The sequence below is a fragment of the Staurois parvus genome, unplaced genomic scaffold, assembly GCF_062004578.1.
Source record: "Staurois parvus isolate SC_StPar_1 unplaced genomic scaffold, SC_StPar_1.0 ptg000487l, whole genome shotgun sequence".
Classification (NCBI taxonomy): Eukaryota; Metazoa; Chordata; class Amphibia; order Anura; family Ranidae; genus Staurois; species Staurois parvus.
The window spans coordinates 1,875,238-1,894,476 of record NW_028318283.1 but is presented as its reverse complement, the minus strand read 5'-3'; the positions used below and the strand labels follow the sequence as shown (position 1 = coordinate 1,894,476).

General features: G+C 43.0%; 1 protein-coding gene across 1 annotated transcript in view; it reads left to right on the top strand.

The window, feature by feature from the left end:
* Positions 1-19,239, top strand: part of ANKRD40 (ankyrin repeat domain 40) — a 40,250-nt gene that overhangs the window by 17,987 nt on the left and 3,024 nt on the right. The window lies entirely within an intron of this gene.

Genomic DNA, 19,239 nt, shown 5'->3' with positions numbered 1-19,239 from the left:
CTGGAGGGGAGATCTATGTACTGGGGTTCTGATGTCTGCACTCAAGTCTTGCCATCCTGGCTACTCCTGCACATTGCAGCCCCATAGATTTCTAATGGATCATCTCCGATAGTGGTTATAAATATAAAAAAATGCAGCGCTAATCACAAAAACATAAAAAGTTCAAATTTGTAAAAGTCCCAAAAGTATTCCCACGATCTACCATCACCAGGACACCCGAATGGTTCAGCCTCTTACCAGATATTCTGACCATAACACACCGGTCAATATAGGCAACTCCAATGGGAGATGAACGTGAATCATGGAATCAGCAGTACTCATCTAGGTTGATATCAATCTTCCAAAAAAGAGGGGTTTGTGAAAAGAGATTCACAGAAAAGCGGCTACATAATGAATAGAACGTGACACTCAGAAAATTTCCAAAAATTATGCTTTATTACACATATATAGATATGACATATGGGCATATGCCCTGGTTTACCATCACCTCAGTATGAGACAATAACACACAGACCTAAAACCATATAAAATGACATCAAGACCGGTCTAAATGCATGTGCAACAGAAAGAATGACTTCAAGAGTCTAATACCTCTGCAGCGCAAGCACATAGGTGAACACTTCCATGGGGAGGTGTATCCAAAAATTGTACCATAAGTATACCATAATATTGAATATATAATAAGTGACCATATCAATCTGGTGAATCCCAATAAGGGAATCCAAAAATTATACTATGGATATATATGTATATCACATGTATGCAAGGCAGCAGCACAAAAAGCGTGAAGAAGAGAACAATAGGCCTAGGGCCTGTATGGAAAAAGACATAAATGTCCAATATATGATACAATGCATTCCTGTGCCAGCACACGTGGTTGGGGCCCATTCATCTGTAATATGAACAGCTGTATCTCAGAGCTTTTGAATGAAAATAAGCCCCAGTTATTCCCAGGATGGGAGAAAAGATGCAAATAGCAACATACTGCTTGAAATGGTGTCTTCACCACTGTTTGTGGACTACACACCACCTTTTGTAGAAAAAACAACAAGACATATCCCAAGGTATCTTCTGCTTGTAGAAATATATATGGTGTTATATCTTGTGTCCTACATAAAGCACCATGATGTCCCCATCCTGTAGTAAAACAAATAATGTGGGAAGTCACTGACAGAGCTTACACTCAGTAAGATATATAGATCATATAGATCACAGAGGATCATATATCTAATGTCCCGCAACAATCCACTCACCACCTGTGCTGTGGAAAATGAGAATAAAAGAAATGTCCTTCATGGGTATTGCCATACACGGCCACAGAGACCAGGGAGCCACCGCTGACATCCACCGATATACCGCGGGCTCCAGCCCCCTCTTGGCGCTTGTGCTGCTCACACTTGCCTCATGGCATGTGAAGATGGCTTCCTCCTCATGGACCAGCGTGCGTTCCACCTAGTGCGCATGACCGGAAGTGACGTAACTGACGTATGACGTCAACGCGTTTCGCCGATGGGCGTATCTCACTCAGCTTCGTCAGGACCATTGGTCCTGACGAAGCTGAGTGAGATACGCCCATCGGCGAAACGCGTTGACGTCATACGTCAGTTACGTCACTTCCGGTCATGCGCACTAGGTGGAACGCACGCTGGTCCATGAGGAGGAAGCCATCTTCACATGCCATGAGGCAAGTGTGAGCAGCACAAGCGCCAAGAGGGGGCTGGAGCCCGCGGTATATCGGTGGATGTCAGCGGTGGCTCCCTGGTCTCTGTGGCCGTGTATGGCAATACCCATGAAGGACATTTCTTTTATTCTCATTTTCCACAGCACAGGTGGTGAGTGGATTGTTGCGGGACATTAGATATATGATCCTCTGTGATCTATATGATCTATATATCTTACTGAGTGTAAGCTCTGTCAGTGACTTCCCACATTATTTGTTTTACTACAGGATGGGGACATCATGGTGCTTTATGTAGGACACAAGATATAACACCATATATATTTCTACAAGCAGAAGATACCTTGGGATATGTCTTGTTGTTTTTTCTACAAAAGGTGGTGTGTAGTCCACAAACAGTGGTGAAGACACCATTTCAAGCAGTATGTTGCTATTTGCATCTTTTCTCCCATCCTGGGAATAACTGGGGCTTATTTTCATTCAAAAGCTCTGAGATACAGCTGTTCATATTACAGATGAATGGGCCCCAACCACGTGTGCTGGCACAGGAATGCATTGTATCATATATTGGACATTTATGTCTTTTTCCATACAGGCCCTAGGCCTATTGTTCTCTTCTTCACGCTTTTTGTGCTGCTGCCTTGCATACATGTGATATACATATATATCCATAGTATAATTTTTGGATTCCCTTATTGGGATTCACCAGATTGATATGGTCACTTATTATATATTCAATATTATGGTATACTTATGGTACAATTTTTGGATACACCTCCCCATGGAAGTGTTCACCTATGTGCTTGCGCTGCAGAGGTATTAGACTCTTGAAGTCATTCTTTCTGTTGCACATGCATTTAGACCGGTCTTGATGTCATTTTATATGGTTTTAGGTCTATGTGTTATTGTCTCATACTGAGGTGATGGTAAACCAGGGCATATGCCCATATGTCATATCTATATATGTGTAATAAAGCATAATTTTTGGAAATTTTCTGAGTGTCACGTTCTATTCATTATGTAGCCGCTTTTCTGTGAATCTCTTTTCACAAACCCCTCTTTTTTGAATGCCTTTTTTGGCTACTGAATAGAAACCGAATATTGGGTGACATGATAACTTAACTGATAACCTCTTAACAATTACCTTTAGTATATGATATCAATCTTCCCCTTTAAGGATCTGAAGTCGGTCCTAAAAGAATACTCTGATCCAATATTTAAGTAAAGGATAAAAGAAAAAAAACACTTATAGTGTAGTATTTGATTAATAAATTCACCCTGTTTAATTTCAAGTTACTCGTACATTGTTTTGGAGGGTTACCAGCATTTGTATTACGTTTCCAACCAAGAAAATGTGCGCCGTCCCTCCAAAAAACGTGATGTCAATTGGATGACGAAACGCGTTGGTTGGAGCTTCAGCATGTGACGTCATCACGTTTTTGGAGGGACTGCGGCCATTTTCTTGGTTGGAAACTTAATATAAATGTTGGTAACCATCCAAAACAATGTACGAGTAACTTGAAATGAAACAGGGTGAATGTATTACTCAAATACTACACTATGAGTGGCTTTTTTTCTTTTATCCTTTACTAATTTACAAATTGGAACTTTTTATGTTTTATTGGATTAGTTGTTTTTGTGATTTGCGCTGCATTTTTAAATATTTTTTACCATTTTGTTTATTGCTTAATATGCTAGCTGCTTTTCTATGTTATTTGTTTAGTTACCTAAGTGCAGCTTTTTTTGTTTTTCATCTCCGATAGTGTCCGGCCTTAGCACAGCCCATAAAAGTCTATGGGGCGCTAATGTGCAGGCATGGCCAGAACAGTGAGACTTGCAGTGCTGGATGTAAACAAACAACAGAGGCACTGCATCCAGAGATCGAGCAAAATATGCATCTGTGGAGGGGGTTGGTGGGGCAGGTTAGCTCCAGGAGATGGGGGAGAATAAAAACATTTAAGGCACTTTGTCCTAATGTGCACTTACCATTTGAATCTAAAACTCTCCCTGGTGATCCTGCCCTGAAATCCTTTGTTCAGGCACTTTGTTATAGCTTGGTTTCCTGTCTCTCAACCGATCTCCTGCATTGTTACCCTGTCACATGGACTTCCAGTGGTGACTACAAGTGGTCGTTTCAACACACGATACTCAGGCATGGTCCACCGTTGTCATCATCAGGAAACCTGGAAACAAATCTTACCCAAGTTCAACTGCTCTATTCACTATGTGGAGACAGGAAACCAATGCACTGGCTGGGGCGTTCACTCCTCACAGTATATGTCCACAATACAGGTAGCCGGGACTTCGGAAAGCTTCTTAATGTAAATCTATTGGTTACATTGAATACAGAATTCACAAATCTTCACGAAGCCTTCCTCATAGCATATCAAGCTAAAATGCATTAGGTTTTTGGATCCTTTATTCATGTAACCAATAACGATTTACATTAAGAAGCTTTCTGAGTCGCTGGCTACCTGTATTGTGGACATATACAGTCAGGAAACCTTCCCCGAGAAATGGCAGGGGACCCATGCTGGAGTGCATGTAGACGAGAAGCAGTTGCCAAGAAAATGCAGGAGATCAGAATCGCTGAGATTGAACGAAGGGTGAAAAGGATGAAAACAAGGACAGAACACAGAGCAAATGAAATGCCATCCAGTTTGGGTTTACATCCAATTTATCTGAGACAATGATAGAGATTTACTACAAGTGGAGAGTGCAAAGTCTGGTGCCGTTCTGCATAGTAACCAATCAGCTTCCAGGTTTTATTGCCAAAGCTTAATTGAACAAGCTGAAGTTAGAAGCTGATTGGCTCCCATGCACAGCTGCACCAGATTCTGAGTGAACCACCTTTAGTAAATCTCCGCCAGTGTTCACTTTCTGGAAAAAACCCGACACATATACTGTTGTTCACATGGAAATTTGTTGTTCTGCATTTCTTCAGACCCATCAAATCTCACACTCAGTCCACCAAAGAGCAAATGAACTGTTTCTGCAGCTTCTTCTCAGCACTGAGACTCCACATGCGTTGCAGCACTTTAACAGATTTTTTTAATTCTAGCAAATGCTATTTGCCTGGCTGTAAAGCCAAAACAAGCATACAGCCAGTGAATCTGGAACTCCTGATCTACATATTTGGTCTCAGGTCAATGGCTCGGAGTATTGAAGTCAGAGGACAAGCATGACGGGCAACTAGCACTTTCAACCAGAGACCAGCCATGTATTTCTTTCATTTTAATGTTCCTTTAATTCTGGATCTTGGAAATTTTTAACCAATTTAGTAATCTGCAGATGTGGTGGTCGGTTTTTGCAGAAGTGGTGGTCAGTTTTACTACAAGTTACAACAATGGGAGACACACCCGAGGAACGCTGCAATTAGAATTGAGGATGTGTTTATACCGATGTCCTCCACTTTTTCCATTGCTGTATAGATTTGCAGTATATAACTTACCTGCAGTATTTTGGAGGGTGACCGAATCCTCATAGTCTTCCTCCTAACAAGTCCCAATAATTAATACTTGGTAGGGTTGACTAATGTGCACCCCCTGTGATTCATTCTGTACAGATTTTATGTAATTTACTTATTGTTTACAAATAAAATAACTTCAACGCTAATCTGTTCAGCGGTGTCCTCCTTTAACTATGTTTCCTGCAGTTCATCACATCAGCCTACCACTGGGTTGGCTCCACTCCCTGACCAATGGTAGGCTGACATGATGAGCCTCTAGGAAAGGTAAGTATGGATAATTGTTTTCCATATTTTGAATCCAAAGCCTGACCCCAGTCACAGTCTTCTGCAATACCCAGTTCTTCAGGTTATCCTGCCAGAAGCCTTCCATGATACTTCATTGGTCAACTAGGGTGTTTTAAAGGAGAACTCTCCATTCACATGCACAGAATCTTGTCACTCCAAGCCTGGACAGCTAAAGCTACCTGTAAAAAGCACCTCACAATATGCCCTTTCAGCAGATGCCTTTATGGGGAGGCACTTGTCCAATTCATCACAGATGTCACAGGAAGGAAGGTTTAACTTCAGTAGAGGAAGATTCCAAAACTTCCCTCCTCAGGGGCCTTTACCTTCTCAAATCGCAGAGCACCTAACCTGTCTACCCAAACTTTTTGAAACCTAAATTCAGCCCTTCCTTTTGGTACAATAAGTCCTTGGTGGTTTCAAAGGGGTACAAAATAGAGTTCAAAACTCTACCCCCTCACGGATTTCTTCTCTCGACTGAACCAGAAACTGCTCAAGGACGTGAGATTTGAAGGATGCCCTTTTCCATCTCATGTCCCAGGGAGTAATTGTGACAGAACCAAAGCACAACAAGGTTATTCTTCCTATTCTGGACTTACAATTGCTCAACAAATACCTTTGAATTCCAAAATTTCTCATTGACCTGGCAGCCGTAGACATCCAAGATGCCTATCTGCATATTCCCATTGATTTTCCGTATCAGCGAATTCTCCACAGAGATTTCCAGTTTGGAAGCAGAGAATAGGCTGAGTGGTAGTACAACAGAGTATTCTCAAAGGTCTTGCCATCTCAGCTTGCCCTTCCCAGAGCTCAGGGCATCCAGGTCACAAATTATCTAGATGACCTTCTCCTTAAGGATTAATCTCCCTTACAGCAGTCTGCAAACATTCACAGAATGATTCAGCTACTCCAGGCCTTTGGTTGGGAAATCAATTCCCAAAAATATTCTCTCCAGCCTTCTCTTTGCTTGGAATACTAGGGTCTGGTCCTGGACACATCTCAAACAAAAGTTTTTAACCCAGAAAAGAAAAATTCTTTCTCTCAGAATGCACACTTGAGATTTGAGATAAAAGAGACTTCCCACAATGAGATTCTCCGTGAGAGTTCTAGGCCTTATGGTAGCCTTCTTTGAGGCTGTACCATTTGCTCAATTTAATTTGAGAGCACTCTAGCACAGTATTTGTTGAACCAGCCCAGCCTTGACAGGGAAATCTTCCCTTCCTTATCACTGGAAGGGATAACAACATATGCCAGTCTTTCAGGCGGGGAGGAGCATTCCAGCTCTTTGCGGTCTGAGGAACTTGGTCACCCATGGAAGCCCAGTTCCCCATCAATATTCTGGAGCTCCAAGCAATTCAAATGGCATTGCAACACTGAACCCCCCCTTCTGCTAAGACACCCAATCAGGGTGCAGTAATTCAACCATCAAAGTGGGCACAAAGAGTTTTGCAATCTTGAAAGAAGCAAGCAAGATAATCGCATGGACGGAAGCTCACTGTCCATCAACCTCTGTGGTACACATTCCAGTTGCTACAGAACTGGAAAGTGGACTTTAGATGTAGACACACTATCTTCCAGATTCAACAACAAACTACCTCTGTTTGTGGTCAGGACAAAGGATCATCTAGAGCACTGGCTTTGAATGCCCTGATAATTCCCTGGTCTTAATTCACACTAATTTATGCCTTTCCCCCAGTGCGAATAATGCCTCGTCTGCTCTAAAAGATAAAGCAAAAGAGGAAGACTGTGATTCTCATTGCAGCAAACTGGCCTACAAAAGCCTAGTACGCAAACATACTCCGACATCTAGTAGACAACTCATGGGCTCTCCCCAACATGAAAGACCTGCGGTCTCAGGGCCAGCTATTCCATATTGCTTCTGTGGTAAGCAGCGGTTCCTCATCCTTCACAATGACTAGGTAGCTCTACACCTAAGACCATCCTTTCTTCCAAAGGTTTTAACAGTCTTCCACCACAATGAGGACATAGTCGTACCATTCTTATGCCCTGCTCCAAAGCATCAAAAGGAAATCTGTCTGCATTGCTTGGATGTAGGCAGAACCATTAGAATCTACCTCAGAACAACAGCTTTGATCAGATGGCCGGATTCCCTGTTTGTCCTGTTTTAGGACTTCACCAGGGACACCCTGCTTCCAAGTCCACTATTGTTTGATGGATAAAAAATCTAATCGCCAGAGCTTACACTCTCAAGGAAACATCTCTTCCTGTACTTTTATGTGTCCATTCCAACAGAACGGTGGGCAGTTCCTGGGCTTTCCAGTCTCAGTAGCCCAGCTTTGTAAGGCCATGCACATGGTCCTCTGTTGATACTTTTTTGAAGTTCTACCAGGTGGTTGTCTAGTCTTCTGCGAATTCAGCTTTATGCTGAAAGGTTCTTGCAGCGGCACTATGAAATTGGGTCTTTAGACCCTTGTTGTTGGACCTGTTGGTATAGCTCTGTTTACCTAGTTGTTGACCACCCTTTTTATCCAATGCCTAGGGATATCACAGAGTCTATGAATACATTGCCTGTGTCCTATACTGTACAATTAGGACGAGGAATTATGACTTGCCTGTCAATTCTGTGTCTTGAAGTACAGTACGGGACACAGGTCACCCTCTCTTCCATTCCTTGGTTACTCTGCATTGCTTGCTACAAAGTTGAGGACTCATGGAGTGGGTTAGGGTTGTATGGGAAGCGCTTAGAGGGCTTCTTCTCGAAAGCTTTGCCAGTGTCCAATCTCCTGAAGGTACAAGCCTATAACTCCTGTCCTGTACTGTACTCCACAATATGGAATTAACAGGCAAGTAAAAAAATGTTTTTTTGTTATATTTGTTTTTTTAATATTGGTTTTCAAAAACAATGTAGTTCAAGCAAATGCAGGATTCACTTGACAGGTGAGTATAGCATAACTGTATTTAGATAACCCAAAATAGATAACTGTAATAAAACAGAATGCATAGTCAGCAGAACATAAATCATGTCCCAGTTCAGGATGCATGGAGGCAGTGTGAAAGTCATACAGATCTACAAAATAACAGGGACTTTGGTACCCTAAGTGGGATAGTGTGTTTGAGAACACTACCTAAGTGGAATTAGGTTTGGGGAACCTGTTGTTTCTGGATCTAAGGGAAAGAGCAACAGAAGGGAAGGGGACAATAAGAGGAGTATGAGGGAGGATAGGATGGGAAAGGCTGGTTGAGGGTAAGGTGACAGGAGCTGAACCAACCAAAATTACAATCTTCTAAGGCAGTGATGGCGAACCTTTTTGAGCCCGAGTGCCCAAACTGCAACCCAAAACCAACTTATTTCTTTCAAAGTGCCAACACTGCAATGAAACCTGAATATCGAGCTTTTGGTTTAGAAAAAAACACTTGTACAGTAGTGCAAACTAATTAACAGTACAGGGATGACCAGAGACTGCGGACACAGTACAGGGATGACCAGAGACTGCGGACACAGTACAGGGATGACCAGAGACTGCGGACACAGTACAGGGATGACCAGAGACTGCGGACACAGTACAGGGATGACCAGAGACTGCGGACAGTACAGGGATGACCAGAGACTGCGGACACAGAACAGGGATGACCAGAGACTGCGGACAGTACAGGGATGACCAGAGACTGCGGACAGTACAGGGATGACCAGAGACTGCGGACACAGTACAGGGATGACCAGAGACTGCGGACACAGTACAGGGATGACCAGAGACTGCGGACAGTACAGGGATGACCAGAGACTGCGGACACAGAACAGGGATGACCAGAGACTGCGGACAGTACAGGGATGACCAGAGACTGCGGAAAGCACAGGGATGACCAGAGACTGCGGACAGTACAGATGACTGCTGACCTTTGGGGAGGGAGGGGGAGCGGGTACCTGAATTTGACAGGTACCCGCTCTTACTTCCGCAGAGTTTTTTTTTTATCTTACCTGTTCCTTTATCCAGCCGCGCGCTGTCTTCCCGGCTTCTGTAGTGTGGGCGCTCGTCGGACAGCCGGATGCCCAGTGCGCATGCGCGAGAAGCGCTGCGCTTTGTGATTGGTCCGGTGGCTTCTGGGATCTGTCATGTGTCCCAGGTACCGCCTTACCATTCACAAAGAGCACTGCTTCTTGCGCATGCGCACTTGGGACCCGGCTGTCACGCACACTACAGAAGCCAGGAAGACAGCGCGCCGCTGGATAGAGGGACAGGTACGGTCCCACTGCAGAGCTGAGCGGCCGGCCCGGTATTCTGACAAGGCGGCGGTGGAAATACCGGACCGGCCGCTCTATATTCGCTCCATAAGACGCACTGACATTTTCCCCCCTTTTTTGGGGGAAAAAAAGTGCGTCTTATGGAGCGAAAAATACGGTATTCTCCTGGCGTGCCCACAGATAAGGCTCGGCGTGCCGGCTGTGGCATGCGTGCCACGGGTTCGCCATCACTGTTCTAAGGCAAAGCTTGGGTGTTCTAATTTCAGATTGTCAGAAAGTCAAAAGGAAAGTAGGACTCAACCCACAGTTCCAACCTTTTCAGAATTGTTTCATAGTGTCAATCTGTATAGTCATAAGCTTCTCATAAAACATGACTTGAGAAACCCGGTCCTTGACTTCCACAAAGGGTAATTAGTGGTATCTACAGTCTTCGGCTATAACTCTTTTGGCTGCCCTCTAGAATATGAGTGACCATATTCTAGGGTTCGGCACCCTGGTTGAGAAAGGCTCTTCTAACCTGTCCAATATCTAACTCCCTGAAAAAACATATGAGATTGTTTCATATCTAAGACCACTTTACCATGACAGTTTGCTGTCAACATGAAATGATTGGATTTTACTCTTGTTACAGTAAATTTCACAATCTTCTAAAGTTGCAGTAGTATGTGTCAAAAAAAAGTATGTCTAGACTACTATTATTATTATTATACAGTATTTATAAAGCGCCAATAGTTTGCTCAGCGCTGTACATTACAATGGGAGACAATACATGAGACAGTACAATAACAATACAATACAATACACGAGGGGTTCGAGGGCCCTGCTAATTGGAGCTTACAATCTAGGAGGGGGGGGATAGTGGTACGGGAGGGATAGCTGTGGGGGATGGAGTGGTAGGAAGAGTAGAGGAGATCGCCAATTAGCAGGAGGCGGGTAGGCTTCCCTGAAGAGGTGGGTTTTCAGGGTGCGCCTAAAGGAGAGGAGGGTAGGTGATAGTCTGATGGATTGGGGTAGGGAGTTCCAGAGGATGGGTGATGCCGTGGAGAAGTCCTGGAGGTGGGCATGGGAGGAGGAGACCAGGGAACTAGAGAGAAGGAGATCTTGTGAGGAGCGGAGAGTGCGTTTTGGGTGGTATTTGGATATTAGGTCGGTGATGTAGTTTGGGGCGGTATTATGGACAGCTTTGTACTACTGCATTTCAGTTAGTAAAGGAAGTGTTTGTTTCACCTTTACAAGTCCAAAGTGAGCTAATGTATTCCAGTAGGTCAATGGGAAAACAAACTGATCCCTTCACATAAATGTCATCTCACATACATAAGGTTAAAGTACAGACTATTTCGATCCATCCATGGGCAGCTCAAGTGACTACAAAGAGAAGTATAACAAAGTGCTGAGAGTAAAGTATTTCAAGACAAGAATCTGTACATGTTCTGAAATACCAGATCTAATAAAGTCAGAGCCATAATTGTGCTGAGGAAAATAAAAGAGAGAATATTGCATATGAAGAACTACTAGAGGAAGGAGTCTGACTACCTTATCAGGGTGACTTTGCACTATACATGGGAACTGGAGTCCCATAAATCCTCACTTCATCCTGAGTGTTGTGTAATAGGAAGTACAGTATCTCTGAGGACTGCTGTGTCTGCAAGATATAGAGTTCTAACGTGGCGACCACAACAACGGCATACTGGATATTGTCTTGTGCTCTATTCTTTACTGTAGCACAGGCTGGGAAGATTCTGGTTATACCTGTAGATGGAAGTCATTGGATTAATATCAAGGTTCTTATGATGGAGCTGGTCCAGAGAGGACATGACAGTCACCCAACCCTCCAACCAGGGGTGGACTGACAACTCATGGGGCCCCCGGGCAATAGGGGATCATGGGGCCCCTGTGTCCTTGCCCAAACTCAAAAAAGCTTATGAAAAAGGTACCAGGGGCATCTCATAGGGCTCCCTACTGACCCCGGGCCCTCGGGCAGTGCTCAAGTTTCCAAATGGTCAGTCTGCCCCTGCCTCCAACATGTATATTGATGAGACATCCAAACACTAAGATCGAGAACATTACTGTGCCTGAAACACAACAGCTTAGTCAAAAAGAATTTGAGGAGTATGCCTTGGACTGGGTTTTTCAACAAGCTTTCACCAAACATTCCTCCCCTTTCACCATGGCCTTGGATTTTATTCTAGACCTTCATTTTGGGTCTCAGATGGTCACAGGAGCAGCATTTGAGAATACAGTATAGAAGTCATGGAGGGATTGGCCAGTGCTGGCTTTGACTTGATTCTTGGCTGATCCTTACAATGTGGCTGGAGTGATGTTTGCTCACTACTTGAAGCTTCCCATAGTATTTTTCGGTAGGTGGATGCCTACTGAAGATAGACACTTTGCGATTGCCCCATCTCACTTTCCTACAGCGCCTTGGAAAAGTATTCATACCACTTGAAATTTTCCACATTTTGTTATGTTACAACCAAAAATGTCAATGTATTTTATTAGGATTTTTTGTGATAGACCAACACAAAGTGGTACATAATTATGAAGTGGAAGGAAAATGATAAATGGTTTTCAAAATGTTTTACAAATAAATGCGAAAAGTGTGGTGTGCATGTGTATTCAGCCCCCCATAGTCAATGCTTTGTAGGACCCTCTTTCTCTGTAATTCCATCTGCAAGTCTTTTTGGGGATGTCTCTACCAGTTTTGCACATCTAGAGAGGGACATTTCTGCCCATTCTTTTTTGCAGAATTGCTCAAGCTCTGTCAGATTGGATGGAGAGCGTCTGTGAACAGCAATTTTCAAGTCTTGCCACAGATTCTCAATTGGATTTAGGTCTGGACTGTGACTGGGCCATTCTAACACATGAAGATGCTTTGAACTAAACCATTCCATTGCAGCTCTGGCTGGATGTTTCAAGTCGTTGCCCTGCTGGAAGGTGAACCTCAGCCCCAGTCTGAAGTCTTTTGCAGACTAACAGGTTTTTTTCTAAGATTGCCCTGTATTTGGCTCCATCCATCTTCCCATCAACTCTGACCAGCTTCCCTGTCCCTGCTGAAGAAAAGCATCCCCACCACATGATGCTGCCACCACCATGTTTCATGGTGGGGATGGTGTGTTCAGGGTGATGTGCAGTGTTAGTTTTCTGCCACACAAAGTGTTTGCTTTTAGGCCAAAAAGTTCAATTTTGGTCTCATCTGACCAGATCCCCTTCTTCCACATTTTCTGTGTCCCCCACATGGCTTCTCGAAAACTGCAAACGGGACTTCTTATGTCTTTTTTTCAACAATGGCTTTCTTCTTGCCTCTCTTCCATAAATGCCAGATTTGTGGACTGTGCGACTAATAGATTCTCCCACCTGAGCTGTGGATCTCTGCAGCTCCTCCAGAGTTCCCATGAGCCTCTTGGCTGCTTCTCTGATGAATGCTCTCCTTACCCGGCCTGTCAGTTTAGGTGGACGGCCATGTCTTGGTAGGTTTGCAGTTCTGCCATACTCTTGCCATTTTCAGATGATGGATTGAACAGTGCTCCGTGAGATGCTCAAAGTTTAGGATTTTTTTTTTTATAACCTAACCCTGCTTTAAACTTCTCCACAACTTTATCCCTGACCTGTCTGGTGTGTTCCTTGGCCTTCATGATGCTGTTTGTTTACTAATGTTCTCTAAAAATCTCTGAGGGATTCACAGAACAGCTGTATTTATACTGGGATTAAATTACACACAGGTGGATTCTACTAATGTGGTGACTTCTGAAGGCAATTGGTTCCACTAGATTTTAGGAGGAAACTCACGCGGGCACAGGGAGAACATGCAAACTTCAGGCAGGTGGTGCCATGCTTGGGATTTGACCCAACAACCCAAGTACTGCCAGGCCGAAGTGCTAACCATTTAACCACTCCGCTGCCCTTTCTCTCCTTCCCCCCAGTGTGCTTTTGCACATCCATGCTGTATTTATGGATTTTTCATATAATAAAACAATTACATTAAGACCAAGGGAGTGCAACCAGCTAGAAAAATAGCTTCATTTGTGCTCCTGAAGAAGAGATCCCCCGAGAGGCAATTGGATATTCACTGGATCAACTTTACCTATAAACGTTAGTATTCAGTTATATTCTGTGTATCTAAAAAAGAATCCAGGACTTTTTTGAAGCAATCCACTGAGCTGGCCACAACCAACTCTTGAGGGAGTCTATTCCACATTTTCACAGCTTTCACTGTGAAGAAACCTTTCCGTGTTTGGAGATTACATTTCTTTTCCTCCAGACGTAAAGAGTGCCCTCTTGTCCTCTGTGATGACCTCAGGGTGAATAACTACACCGAGTTCACTATATGAACCACTGATGTATTATACATGGAGATCATATCCCCCCTTATGTATTATACATGGAGATCATATGCCCCCTTATGTATTATACATGGAGATCATATCCCCCCTTATGTATTATATATGGAGATCATATCCCCCCTTATGTATTATACATGGAGATCATATCCCCCCTTATGTATTATACATGGAGATCATATCCCCCCCTTATGTATTATATATGGAGATCATATCCCCCCTTATGTATTATACATGGAGATCATATCCCCCCCCTTATGTATTATACATGGAGATCATATCCCCCCCTTATGTATTATACATGGTGATCATATCCCCCCTTATGTATTATACATGGTGATCATATCCCCCTTATGTATTATACATGGAGATCATATCCCCCCTTATGTATTATACATGGAGATCATATCCCCCCTTATGTATTATACATGGAGATCATATCCCCCTTTATGTATTATACATGGGGATCATGTCCCCCCTTTATGTATTATACATGGGGATCATATGCCCCCCTTATGTATTATACATGGAGATCATATCCCCCCTTATGTATTATACATGGAGATCATATCCCCCCCTTATGTATTATACATGGAGATCATATCCCCCCTTATGTATTATACATGGAGATCATATCCCCCCTTATGTATTATACATGGAGATCATATCCCCCCTTATGCATTATACACGGAGATCATATCCCCCTTATGTATTATACACAGAGATCATATCCCCCCTTATGTATTATACACGGAGATCATATCCCCCCTTATGTATTATACACGGTGATCATATCCCCCCTTATGTATTATACACGGTGATCATATCCCCCCTTATGTATTATACATGGAGATCATATCCCCACCTTATGTATTATACATGGAGATCATATCCCCCCCGTATGTATTATACATGGAGATCATATCCCCCCCGTATGTATTATACATGGAGATCATATCCCCCCCGTATGTATTATACATGTAGATCATATCCCCCTTATGTATTATACATGGAGATCATATCCCCCTTATGTATTATACATGGAGATCATATCCCCCCCTTATGTATTATACATGGAGATCATATCCCCCCTTATGTATTATACATGGAGATCATATCCCCCCTTATGTATTATACATGGTGATCATATCCCCCCCTTATGTATTATACATGGAGATCATGTCCCCCTTATGTATTATACATGGAGATCATATCCCCCCTTATGTATTATACATGGAGATCATACCCCCCCTTATATATTATACATGGAGATCATATCCCCCTTATGTATTATACATGGAGATCATATCCCCCCTTATGTATTATACATGGTGATCATATCCCCCTTATGTATTATACATGGAGATCATATCCCCCCTTATGTATTATACATGGTGATCATATCCCCCTTATGTATTATACATGGTGATCATATCCCCCCCTTATGTATTATACATGGAGATCATACCCCCCCTTATGTATTATACATGGGGATCATATGCCCCCCTTATGTATTATACATGGAGATCATATCCCCCCTTATGTATTATACATGGAGATCATATCCCCCCCTTATGTATTATACATGGAGATCATATCCCCCCTTATGTATTATACATGGAGATCATATCCCCCCTTATGTATTATACATGGAGATCATATCCCCCCTTATGCATTATACACGGAGATCATATCCCCCTTATGTATTATACACAGAGATCATATCCCCCCTTATGTATTATACACGGAGATCATATCCCCCCTTATGTATTATACACGGTGATCATATCCCCCCTTATGTATTATACACGGTGATCATATCCCCCCTTATGTATTATATATGGAGATCATATCCCCACCTTATGTATTATACATGGAGATCATATCCCCCCCGTATGTATTATACATGGAGATCATATCCCCCCCGTATGTATTATACATGGAGATCATATCCCCCCCGTATGTATTATACATGTAGATCATATCCCCCTTATGTATTATACATGGAGATCATATCCCCCTTATGTATTATACATGGAGATCATATCCCCCCCTTATGTATTATACATGGAGATCATATCCCCCCTTATGTATTATACATGGAGATCATATCCCCCCTTATGTATTATACATGGTGATCATATCCCCCCCTTATGTATTATACATGGAGATCATGTCCCCCTTATGTATTATACATGGAGATCATATCCCCCCTTATGTATTATACATGGAGATCATACCCCCCCTTATATATTATACATGGAGATCATATCCCCCTTATGTATTATACATGGAGATCATATCCCCCCTTATGTATTATACATGGTGATCATATCCCCCTTATGTATTATACATGGAGATCATATCCCCCCTTATGTATTATACATGGTGATCATATCCCCCTTATGTATTATACATGGTGATCATATCCCCCCCTTATGTATTATACATGGAGATCATACCCCCCCTTATGTATTATACATGGAGATCATATCCCCCCTTATATATTATACATGGAGATCATATCCCCCTTATGTATTATACATGGAGATCATATCCCCCCTTATGTATTATACATGGTGATCATATCCCCCTTATGTATTATACATGGTGATCATATCCCCCCCTTATGTATTATACATGGTGATCATATCCCCCCTTATGTATTATACATGGTGATCATATCCCCCTTATGTATTATACATGGTGATCATATCCCTCTTATGTATTATACATGGAGATCATATCCCCCCCTTATGTATTATACATGGAGATCATATCCCCCCTTATGTATTATACATGGTGATCATATCCCCCCTTATGTATTATACATGGTGATCATATCCCCCTTATGTATTATACATGGTGATCATATCCCCCCCTTATGTATTATACATGGTGATCATATCCCCCCTTATGTATTATACATGGAGATCATATCCCCCTTATGTATTATACATGGAGATCATATCCCCCCTTATGTATTATACATGGAGAGCATATCCCCCCTTATGTATTATACATGGAGATCATATCCCCCCTTATGTATTATACATGGAGATCATATCCCCCTTATGTATTATACATGGAGATCATATCCCCCCTTATGTAAGAGGGAGGGGCTAGTGGTACAAACGGTAATAACTGTGGGGGATGGGCTGGTAGGAGGAATAGAAGATTCCATTATTAGCTGAGGGCAGGATAGGCTTCCCTGAAGATTGCCTAAAAGTGGGCAGAGTAGGCAATAGTCTGATAGATTGGGGTAGAGAGTTCCAGAGGATGGGGAGGCTCTGGAGAAGTCCTGGAGACGAGCATGGGAGGAGGAGACAAGGGAGCTAGAGAGCAGGAGGTTGTGGTAGAAGCGGAGAGTACGGTTTGGGTGATATTTGGAGACAAGATTGGTGATGTAATTTGGGGCGGCGTTATAAATGGTTTTATATGTTATTGTTAATATTTAGAATTTTGTTCGTTGGGCAATGGGAAGCCAGTGGAGGGATTGGAAGAGAGGAATGGAGGACACTGAATGGAGGCCAGTGGAGGGATTGGCAGAGAGGGATGGCAGATATGGAACAGGTAGTAAATAATAAAAATAAATAGTAAATGACAACAGTCCTCTGTAATTCACACTTCCATCTTGCTTGTGAAATGGCTCCACCAAGCCAGCCGGTGGACCAAACCTGCCTTTTAGTTACACCAAGTCACAGGTTTCCATTGTGCACCATTACGACCTTCTAGCTGCCGACGTCCTGACAACCAACGACATCATCAGTTGATAAGGAGGATGTCAGCTGCCTGCACAGCATCCTAGTTTTACTCTCCCCCGCCCCTCTCCATCAGTGTTGGGGTCACATTAGCTGAGAGAAAAACTGAGGGAGAAGAGAAACATTGGCATACTAGTCATTACCAGTGTGCAAAAGTGTATTTGCTTTGGAGGGATAAATCACCTCTAATGTTGGGTGTCCTACATGTGTGGATGTTGCTGCGTTATATAAAACTATTAGAATCGTTTTTTACATTGTAGAATGGGGCTCCTCAAGACTGTCCATCATTTTAAAGGGTGCCTGGGGACTGGCCATAATTTTTGAGGGTGCTTTGACATTTTCAATCATTTTAAAGGGTGTTTTGACTAAAAAAAAAAAGGGTTGAGAAACACTGCCTTAGACAATAACTGGTTCACTTCTCGGCACCAAAATTATCCATCACCACAAACAAGAATCACCACATAGGAAGAGGAAAAGGAAGCATCCAATTGTGGAATAACATTTAACACAAAGTGTAAAAACAGCAATAAAATGCGCTCACAGTATAAAAAGTCATCACCAGCGGTGTAAACCAACAACTTCCGGTTTTCAGCTCCGTACTGAAAGTGACGTCACTAGGCTCCTCCCTACGCGTTACGCCTCCAACCAATGTGGCTTCGCCAGGGTAAGAAGTACTGCTATAGGGCAGCACAGGTGCGCAAAATCACGTGTGTGTATATATATATATATGTGTGTGTGTGTGTGTGTGTATATATGTATATATATATATGTGTTTATATATATATATACACACACACGTGATTTTGCGCACCTGTGCTGCCCTATAGCACTACTTCTGCTATAGGGCGGACGGGAAGCGGTTAATAGCAAAAAGTCAAAAATATTGCAAGAAGGCTGAACTCTGCCCTTTGTGTGTAGCGCACCCCCAAACTCTGCACTGTGTGTAGCTCACCCCCAAACTCTGTACTCTGCGTGTAGCGCACCCCCAAACTCTGCGTGTAGCGCACCCCCAAACTCTGCAATCTGCGTGTAGCGCACCCCCAAACTCTGCACTCTGTAACGAACTCTGTGTGTAGCGTACCCCCAAAATCTGTACTCTTGTGTGTAGCGCACCCCCAAACTCTGCACTCTTGTGTGTAGCGCACCCCCAAACTCTGCACTCTTGTGTGTAGCGCACCCCCAAACTCTGCACTCTGTAACTGCACTTGGTATATTATGCACTCCTGGTATTTTATGCCTCTTTAGGACCCTCCCACTGTTAGTGAAATTTGACCTTACCCACGGGGGGGGGGGGGTTTTGGGGGGATGTAGTTGAGTTCCTGCACCAATAATCTGAAAAAAAGCCCTGGTTATCAGTATGAAATGATTGGATATTGCCCTTTGAAAGAAAAGTGTTACAATAAGTTCCACAAACTTTTGAACTTGCGACTTCCAAAAAGTTGTCTGTACTTCTACTACTGTGCTTAGCCAATGAAGGAGGTGGTTCTTCACTTTTACAGGTCCAAGGTGAG